This window comes from Pongo pygmaeus, chromosome 3 (assembly GCF_028885625.2).
Source record: "Pongo pygmaeus isolate AG05252 chromosome 3, NHGRI_mPonPyg2-v2.0_pri, whole genome shotgun sequence".
NCBI lineage: Eukaryota > Metazoa > Chordata > Mammalia > Primates > Hominidae > Pongo > Pongo pygmaeus.
This window is the reverse complement of record NC_072376.2, coordinates 54,802,236-54,811,872: the sequence shown is the minus strand read 5'-3', so window position 1 is coordinate 54,811,872 and position 9,637 is coordinate 54,802,236. Positions and strand designations below refer to the sequence as shown.

The 9,637-nt window shown below is 37.9% G+C and overlaps 1 pseudogene; it reads right to left on the bottom strand.

Moving 5' to 3' along the window:
• Positions 1-4,877: 4,877 nt before the first annotated feature.
• On the bottom strand, positions 4,878-6,726 carry LOC129034537 (dynein regulatory complex subunit 2-like; annotated as a pseudogene).
• Positions 6,727-9,637: the final 2,911 nt, after the last annotated feature.

Sequence of the window (9,637 nt, the reverse complement as noted above, 5' to 3'; positions counted from 1 at the left end):
AGACTGCCTTTTATGACCATTGCACATAGCATTCTGTTTGTTAATGCAGTCACTGTAATGCAGTCACTGTGATCCAGCTGGGTTCAAAGGAGGAGAAATAGACTCTTCCTCTAGATGTGGAGCTGCAAGATTCTGGAAATGGTTGTGGGATCAGAAGTGTTGCTATAGTTAATTCTGGAAAATACAATCTTCCACGCCAACCAAGAAACAAAGTCCGGTTTCTTTATCAGTTATTCCAATCTCAGTAAATGTCACTATCGTCTTCCTGTTTGCTCAGTTCAAAAGCCAAGGAGTCAACCTGAATTTATCTTTCCTTTTTCTTTTGCTTCCAACATGAGAAGTCCACCTGGTTTTATCATCCATATAATATAACTTTATTTTTTTTGAAACAAGGTCTTACTCTGTTGCCCAAACTGTAGTGCAGTGGCTCAATCACGGCTCACTGAAATCTTGACCTCCTGGGTTCAAGCGATATTTTCACTTCAGCTTCAGGAGTAGCTGGGACTACAGGTGTGCCTACCATGCCCCGCTGTATTATGTATCTTGAATCCTTTTCTTTCTCTCCTTTTGCTTCGTCTTTTGTAAATACCAACATATTTTTCCTCCTAAACCTCACCAGTAAACTCCTAACACAAGACCTGCTACTACTTTTTTGTACCTGTTAAATCCGTTCTCCACATATATGCAACTTACCGTTAGTAACAAAAATTAGCTAATGTCACTTTCTTGCTTAAAACGGCCACATATAAGCAGGAAGTATTTCTTAGTTTTTCTGCATGGAGGTGTGATATGAGTATATAGAAGATATTGCTTGTGTAAAGTGGAAAAGAGTACCATCTCAAGCAAGTTTGATTGAGATCAGCAGAATATACGGGCGCCATGGCTCACGCCTGTAAGCCCAGCACTCTGGGTCCGAGGCAGGCGGATCACGAGGTCAGGAGATCGAGACCATCCTGGCTAACAGGGTGAAACCCTGTCTCTACTAAAAATACAAAAAATTAGCCGGGCGTTGTGGCGGGCGCCTGTAGTGCCAGCTACTCCGGAGGCTGAGGCAGGAGAATGGCGTGAACCCGGGAGGCGGAGCTTGCAGTGAGCTGAGATTGCGCCAAGGCATTCCAGCCTGGACAACAGGGCGAGACTCTGTCTCAAAAAAAAAAAAGGAAAAAAAAAAAAAAGAAAAAAGAAAAAGAATATACTTTCAGTTGCTTTCTGTCTTGAAATAATACAAATGAAAAACAAAAAAAAGATTAGATGCGTTTTTTAAACACCCAGAGAACCATGTTTTCTTTTGTTAGTATTTCTCAAAGATTGCTTTATTATTTTCTCCTGTAAATAAATATACAGATTATAAGATTTTTCCTTCTCTAACCACCATTTTGAAATGGAAATATATGCATATTTAATATTTTATGTAATTTATATCCAGCGTATAATTGCATAAAACAAGTAGCCAATTTGAAAAGACACAAACTATTTTTATATAATTTGCTGTTTTCTGTTGTGCTGCTCCATGTTCATATACAATACATTAATATTTATTCATAATCAACTGAGGATAAAAAGTAATAAGATTTTAGAAAGTTAAAACCATATTTCTCAATATCCTCTATATTTTTATCTGCTTTTCATGCTTGATTTTCCTTATGCTCAATAGTATTAGTACATTTACACTATTAAAAAATCCCTTCAAATATAATCTATAACCTGTAATCTGTGATAGAAAATGCATAAAATATTTATAAATTTGTATTTATTTACACACATACTTCTTTGGCAAGAATTTTAGGTTGCTACATTTTCTTTTCTCCAGCGATTTCATATTCTATGTGATGAAATTCACACAAGGAGTTTAAAAACAGTGCAATTTATAGTTTATAAAGGCTTATTTTTCTTTTCTTTTTCTTTTGCTAGTGGCAGTCTTACTAATGACAGTTTTTATTTTTCTTCCAAACTGTGAAATAGCATGTATTGTGTATGCCTGGGGCATACACGTATGCCTTTAAGCAATATGTGGACTGTTCTTGCTTGATGATCAAAAACTGGACAGATATGCTAAATTTACTTGTGAGATTTTACCTCTTTTCAATTGATACCCTTCTAATAATTTTTTAGCTATTTCATAAATTTGTGTATTATTTTAGTTTAATTGAAGGCATTTTGTATTTAAGTTATTCATAAAATAAATGACTTTTGAAGAGATTTTCTGACCTTAATAAGTTTAGGACCATGTTGAAAACTAATGATTTTTTTTTAAATGAGGTGTTTCAGTCAGTGTTTTTTAAATTATTTTTAAAATTATCTTGGCTCTGAAACATTGCTTTTCAAATTAGTTTGCACTTACATATGATCTTAGAAGACCTTATATTTCATAGAAGCTTTTTTTAGTGTGAAATTATTCTCTGAAACGATAGCTTCCTTATTTAAAAAAATTGATAAAGTGCAAAATTCACATTGTATAATACTCTATATAAGAATTCTTTCACTAATGAAATTATTCCATATCTGTACTTCAGATTTTGAAGTCATTGTGTTAATTTTCTACTGCTTAGTAACAAATTATCACAGACTTGGCTGTTTAAAACAACATGTGTTTGTTACCTCACCATGTCTGTGAGTCATGGATCTCGTTGTGGCTTGCCAGGATCTTTCCCAAGGCTGTAGTCAAGGTGTTGTCCAAGACTGGAGTCTAAGGTCTGCTTCCACGCTCTGTAGTTTTGACAAAATTCAATTTCTTGCAGTCTGTTGAACTGTTGTTCCCAGTTCCTAGCTGGCATTGGCCTGGGGACTTCCTTCTTTTACTTTCTGGGCCTCTCCAATATCGCTGCATTCTTCATCAAAGTGTTACCAGAAAGGGGTCCAGATACAGACCCCAAGAGAGGGTTCTTGGACCTCCTGCAAGAAAGAATTTGGGGCAAATCCCTAGAGTAAAGTGAAATCACGTTTATTAGGAAAGTAAATGGAGAAAGAATGGCTACTCCATAGGCAGAGCAGCAGCATAGGCTGCTCCACTGAGTATACTTATAATTATTTCTTGATTATATGCTAAACAAGGGATGGATTATTCATGAGTTTTCTGGGAAATGGGTGGGCAATTTCTGGAACTGAGGGTTCTTCTCTGTTTTAGACAATATAGGGTAACTTTGGGATGTTGCCATGGCATTTGTAAACTGTTATGGTGCTGGTAAAAGTGTCTTTTAGCATGCTAATATATTATAATTAGTGTATAACAAGCAATGGGGACAACCAGAGGTCACTTTCATCACCGTCTTGGTTTTGGCTGGCTTTTTTACCGCAATCTGTTTTATCAGTAGGGTCTATATCTTGAAATAATCACCTATCTCATCCTGTGACTAAGAATGCCTAAACTACTAGAAATGCAGCTCAGCAGGTCTCAGCTTTGTATTACACGGCCTCCATTCGAGATGGAGTTGCTCTGGTTCAAACATCTCTGACAAAAGTGTGCAAGTAGGGAAAACCATAATGAATGCCAAGTTACAATCTTATGTAACTGTTGGGTTTTTAATAGTTATCTTTCTTGATTTCATTCTAAACGTTCTAAATCAGTGACAAAATTCTTATTAAGTATTGCACAGTAAATGGTAGTGTTGGCACCCTAGGTAGTGTTGGCACCCTATGTCCTAATTCTTATTCCTAGAGTTACAAGCTGAGAGCCAGTCAAACTCTTCTAAGGGAAGAAAAACCTGACTCCGCATCCACCCCCATAATGAGTGGAAAAGAAAAAAATGATGCTTTTCTGTTATAAAGGGCAAGAAGGTACTTTCCCTTCCTGTCTCCTTTCAACTCCTGGAAGGGGTGTCTTCCTTTCTTTAGCCTTTTGTTCTGTAAATAAAATCTCTCTATGACACAGATAAACTTTGTATCTAGTCTACAACCTAGAGGAGTCTCCAAGGTCCTGGGTCTCATTGCAAATTGAAATGTAAATTCCTTGGATTATAGATTTGCAGTCTTTCCTGGCACCTCAGGGACTCAAGCAAGAAATCTACTCCTAGCTATAGCCATTTAGCCCCCTAAGAAGATAAGAGAAGTTCTGTCACTTTTTAAAATTAGAACAATTAACTAGACAAATGGCTATAGATCTAATTCTCATGAAATGTGAACGTCATAGCAGCTAGAGCTATTTACCTGAACGTTGAGAAATCTAGGAAGTTTTATTTTTACACATTAACCTAATCATGGAAATGATAAATCATCACTTTTGTCATACTTTGTTAGTTAGAAATAAGTCATAATCAAGAGGAGAGGATTACACAAAGGCATGAATTCTAGATAATGCTAGTAAGTGGAAATTATTGGAGCCATTTTAGAATCTACTCAGCCCCAGTACAGCCACATTTGAAGACATAAATAATTTTGAAAATCAATATAGATAAAAATAATTGTATCAACTTTTATATATAACAATGTCTTTTTTTAAATCTAGTTTCATATCAATATTGCCTGAAACAAAAATATTTTTGCTCAATCTGCCTGAAAAATTCTTAGATTGGTAAGTAAACATTAGACTAGTCATGGATCAATATGACAATATTCTGTATTCAAGTCAGTCAAATTTAGTTTTAATTAATTTCCTTTAAAAAAAGGTTTTGTTCTTATCTTTCCAATCAATAGAGAATTTTAAAAAATAATGGTAATCTATACCTTACATGAATATAATATTTTATGTTTATGAGGTGTTTATTCTTCTCGCACAACGTGAGGAAATTAAATTCAAATTAAGAAAAATTGTCTACTTCCTCAAAGTTACCCAACTACCAAGCAGAGTCTTGCCCCTGCCCCATTGGAAGTTTTTAATAGCGAAGTCCTTAGGTCTCTCAAAAAAAATCCCTGGGGGTTGAAAAGAGATTTTTTTCCTTAGATCACAGGGTGTGAGAGATCACGTGGGCTGCTTCAATGGCATGGTAAGTGGTTGGATGTCGTTTGTTACCTGGATGGGCTATAGGTATGGACAAGGGCTAGGGTAAGCTGTGTCCATGGATGACTATGAACAGTGGATTGATCTGGCCCAGCACTTCGTCACTCACTGAGGTGTCATTTAAGTACTGCTTCAGCATCTCCCACAGCTTCCCACTGTTTTCTAACAGTGGCCTCGTCTGTGTTGAAGGCTCAGTTGCTCCATTTTCACTTTGTCATACTATTTCTGGAAATTCTCCATCCCTATGTAGTCCACCATCACCTTGGTGAGCCCCTCAGGTCTTCTAGGTTGTTCTCCTCAATCTCCTCCTGCTCCTTAGGAGTCAATACTGACAAAAATGAAGGCCTTTTTCTTTTTTGGGTTCAAATTTCCTACATATTTCAGAAATCTTAAGGATCTTTTCACCCTTTTCAACAATCTTTATCAGGGCCTTGAGGGTAGTGTTACTTTCCAGGGTGAGTTTGACTAAGTTATGGGATGCTGCCTGGGCTTAAGTTTTCACAGTTGTACAAGGACCAATTCCTTGTCATTGTGGATATACCAGTTTTCATCTTCACTCTCACGGCTGTGTATCATGATCTTGCCTTTTGAAATGGTTATGCCATCCTGTAGTTTCTGTATTTTTTTCATCTGCGCTTTAGTTTCTTTAAAGCTCTTCTCATCCTTCACCTTCAGGGTTTCAAAGGCAATCTTTTGATCATCTGTGGGACCATGTTTAACCCATGTTTCCCAATCATAGTATCAGGAGTACTTCACATATATTTCATTATTATTTCAGTATTTTGTTTTAACATGAAAAGGGTTAACAAGGAAGGGAGACTGAAAAGAATTTTCTGAGAAATATGTATTTTTCATGCTGGTGTTTCTTTTGTCCCTTCTCTCTTCCTTTCTTTCTCCTTCTTTCCTGTTTCAATAATACAATCTTCCTAAATGTATGAAGAATTAACTTCTTATGGAAACAGTGTTACTTCTATTGTTAATATTGGTAGGTTTATTTCCTTGTTCTTTTTCTTATAACTACCAAGTGTAAGCTAGAAAATAAGAATTTTATTGACGAGTACTTTTACATTAAATTATTAAGTGATAAGTAATGCATAGCAATGATACATGCTTCAGCAGATCAGACATGTACTTTTCTATAAATTACCACATTTAGTAGCTGAAAGTCCACCTAAGGACTACTCAAATGCAGAAAAAAATCTGGTTAACAATAGCGAGAACAGACAAGTAAAACAAAGAGCCAGATCTTATTAAAACTGAAACACAATTTATTGAAAAGCTTCAGTACATCGTGTCATCAGGTTTTATCCCCAGCATTCCTGTAGTAAATGAATGAAAACCAGAGATGAGGAGAGTATTCCTTCCTAGTAAACTGGCAAATTCCAGGTCACTAGAGCTCATTGTGAACTTTATCTTACATGTAAAAAATATATACTTTTTAAATTTTATAGTCAAATAGGCAAATAAATAATTGCTTTTTATGGTGACCAATTTTGAAATCAGAATCCTAAGGATTCTTTAGATGGTGCTATGATGTGAATGTACATGTCTGCCCACAATTCATGTTAAAACCTAACCCCCAGGTGACAGTATTAAAATAAGGATCCGTTGGGAGGTGATTAGGTCCTGAGGGGGGAGTCCTCACAAATGGGAATAATGTCCAGGTGAAAGAGGCCCCAGAAACCTGTCTTGCCATTCTTCCATGTGAGGACAGAGCCAGAAGGTCCCATCTTGGCAGCAGAGAGTGAACCCTCATCAGACGTTGAATCTGGTGGTTCCTTTATCTTGGACATCTCAGCCTCTAGAACTGTGAGTAATAAAATTCTTTTGTGTGTAAATTCCCCTGTCTATTGTAGTGTGTTATAGCTGCCCAACTAGACTGAGACAGATAACTCAGTTATTAACTGTTATTTTAAGAGTTATTAACCATTATTTTAAGTATCATTAAAAACAACAACAGTTATGGTGGTCATTTTTTATGTTTGTAAATAAAAAGTCTAACTTCTTGGTAGCGTTATTACTAATATTTATTAAACTAACAGAATTTATTTTTTACTAGAATACCACAGAGAATTTTATTTTATTTTTGCAAAATCTGGCCTAATAAGAGGCTGTTATTCTGGTAGTTCAAGTTCCTTATCCGTAAAATAAGAAGAATTCAAAATGTATAAAATCCTTGTAGCTCAAATATTTATTGACTTTCATTCTTCCTTTTCCTCTAATATTACTGAAATACAAATAATTTTATTTTTCAAGAACAATTATATGGCAATTGATATGGTCCCCACCCAAATCTCACCTTGAGTTGTAGTAATCCCCATGTATCAGGGGCAAGGCCAGAGGGAGGTAATTGAATTATGAGGGCAGGTCTTTCCCATGCTGTTGTCATGATAATGAATAAGTCTCATGAGACTGATGGTTTTATAAGGGAGGGTTCCCCTGCACACACCCTCTTGCCTGCCACCATGTAAGACATCACTTTGCTCTTTCCCTATCTTCCGCCATGATTGTGAGGTCTCCCCAGCCATGTGGAACTGTGAGAACAAACTAATATAGTAAATTGGTACCAGTAGAGTGGGGTGCTGCTGTAAAGATACCTGAGAATGTGAAAGTGACTTTGGAACTGGTTAACAGGCAGAGGTTGGAACAGTTTGGAGGGCTCAGAAGAAGACAGGAAAATGTGGGAAAGTTTGGAATTTCCTGGAGGCTTGGAGGGCTCAGAAGACAGGAAGATGTGAGAAAGTTTGGAATTTCCTAGAAACTTGTTGAATGGCTTTGACAAAAATGCTGATAGTGATATAGACAATAAAGTCCAGGCTGAGATGGTCTTAGATGGAGATGAAGAGCTTGATGGGAAATGGAGTAAAGCTCACTCTTGCTATGCAAAGACCGGCAGCATTTTGCCCTTAAACTAGAGATCTGTGGAACTTTGAACTACAGAGAGATGATTTAGGGTATCTGGTGGAGAAATTTCTAAGTGGTAAAAGTGTCCAAGAGGAAGCAGAGCATAAAAGTTTGAAAAATTTGCAGCCTGACAATGCAATAGAAAAGAAAAACCCATTTCCTGGGGAGAAATTCAAGCCTGTCACAGACATTTTCATAAGTAGCAAACAGCCTAATGTTAGTCACCAAGACAATGGGGAGAATGTCTCCAGGGCAAGTCAGAGACCTTTGCAGCAGCCCTCCCATCGCAGGCCCAGAGGCCTAGGAGGAAAAATGGTTTTGTGGACCAGGTCCAAGGCCCCTGTGCTGTGGGAAGCCTAAGGACTTGGTGCCTTGGGTAGCAGCTGCTCCAGCCACGGATAAAAGGGGCTAAGGTACAGCTCAGGCTGTGGCTTCAGAGGGTGCAAGCCTGAAGCCTTAGCAGCTTCCACATGGTGTTGAGCCTGCAGGTGCACAGAAGTCAAGAACTGAGGTTTGGAAACTTCTGCCTAGATTTCAGAGGGTTTATGAAAAAGCCTAAATATCAGGCAGAAGTTTGCTTCGGGGCAGGGCCGTGATGGAAAGCCTCTGTTATGGCAGTGCAGAAGGTAAATGTGGGGTAGGACCCCCCAACACAGACAGCCCCCACTGGGGCACTGCCTAATGAAGCTGTGAGAAGATATCCACCATCCTTCAGACCCCAGAAAGGTAGATCCACTGACAGATTCCACTGTTTGCCTGGAAAAGATGCAGACACTCAATGACAGCTCATGAAAGCAGACAGGAGTGGAGCTGTACCCTGCAAAGCCACAGGGGCAGAGCTGCCCAAGACCATGGGAACCCACCGCTTATGTCATGATCAATAATCAGCATGACCTGGATGTGAGACATGGAGTCAAAGGAGATCATTTTGGAGCTTTAAGACTTGACTGTCCCACTGGATTTTGGACTTGCATGGGGCCTGTAGTTTCTTTGTTTTGGCCAATTTATGCCATGTGGAATGGGAATTTTTACCTGATGCCTGTACCCCCATTGTATCTAAAAGGTAACTAACTTGCATTTGATTTTACAGGCCCATAGGCGAAGGGACTTGCTGTGTCTCAGATGAGACTTTGGACTTGGACTTTTGAGTGAATGCTGGAATGAGTTAAGAATTTGGGGGACTGTTGGGAAGGCGTGATTGTGTTTTGAAATGTGAGGACATGAGATTTGGGAGGGGCCGGGGAGAAATGACATAGTTTGGCTGTGTCCTCAACCAAATTTCCCTTGAATTGTAATAATCCCTACTTGTCAAGGACAGGGCCAGAGGGAGGTAATTGAATCATGGGGGCAGGTCTTTCCTGTGCTGTTCTTGTGATAATGAGTAAGTTTCATGAGATCTGAAGGTTTTATAAAGGGGAGTTCCCCTGCACATGCCCTCTTGCCTGCCCTGTGTAAGACATCCTTTTACTCTTCCTTTGTCTTCCACCATGATTGTGAGGCCTCCCCAGCCATGTGGAACTGTGAGAACAGACTAATACAGAAACATAAAATAAAAAGTAGATTGTATTTTTAAAATATGATATTAAGCATCAAAGTTTAAAAAAGTAAACCATATGGATTCTAGTTTTGTTATATTAAATAAGAAATTAAATATATTGACTTTACATACATAAAAATACATAATTCATTTATTTTTATAATTTAAGCATACTACATTGATTTATTCAGACAGCGTTCTCTCTTCACAGAAAAGTACAGCAGGTTTTATTGGCTCCAACTCCATTTGTTCTCTGCTCTGCT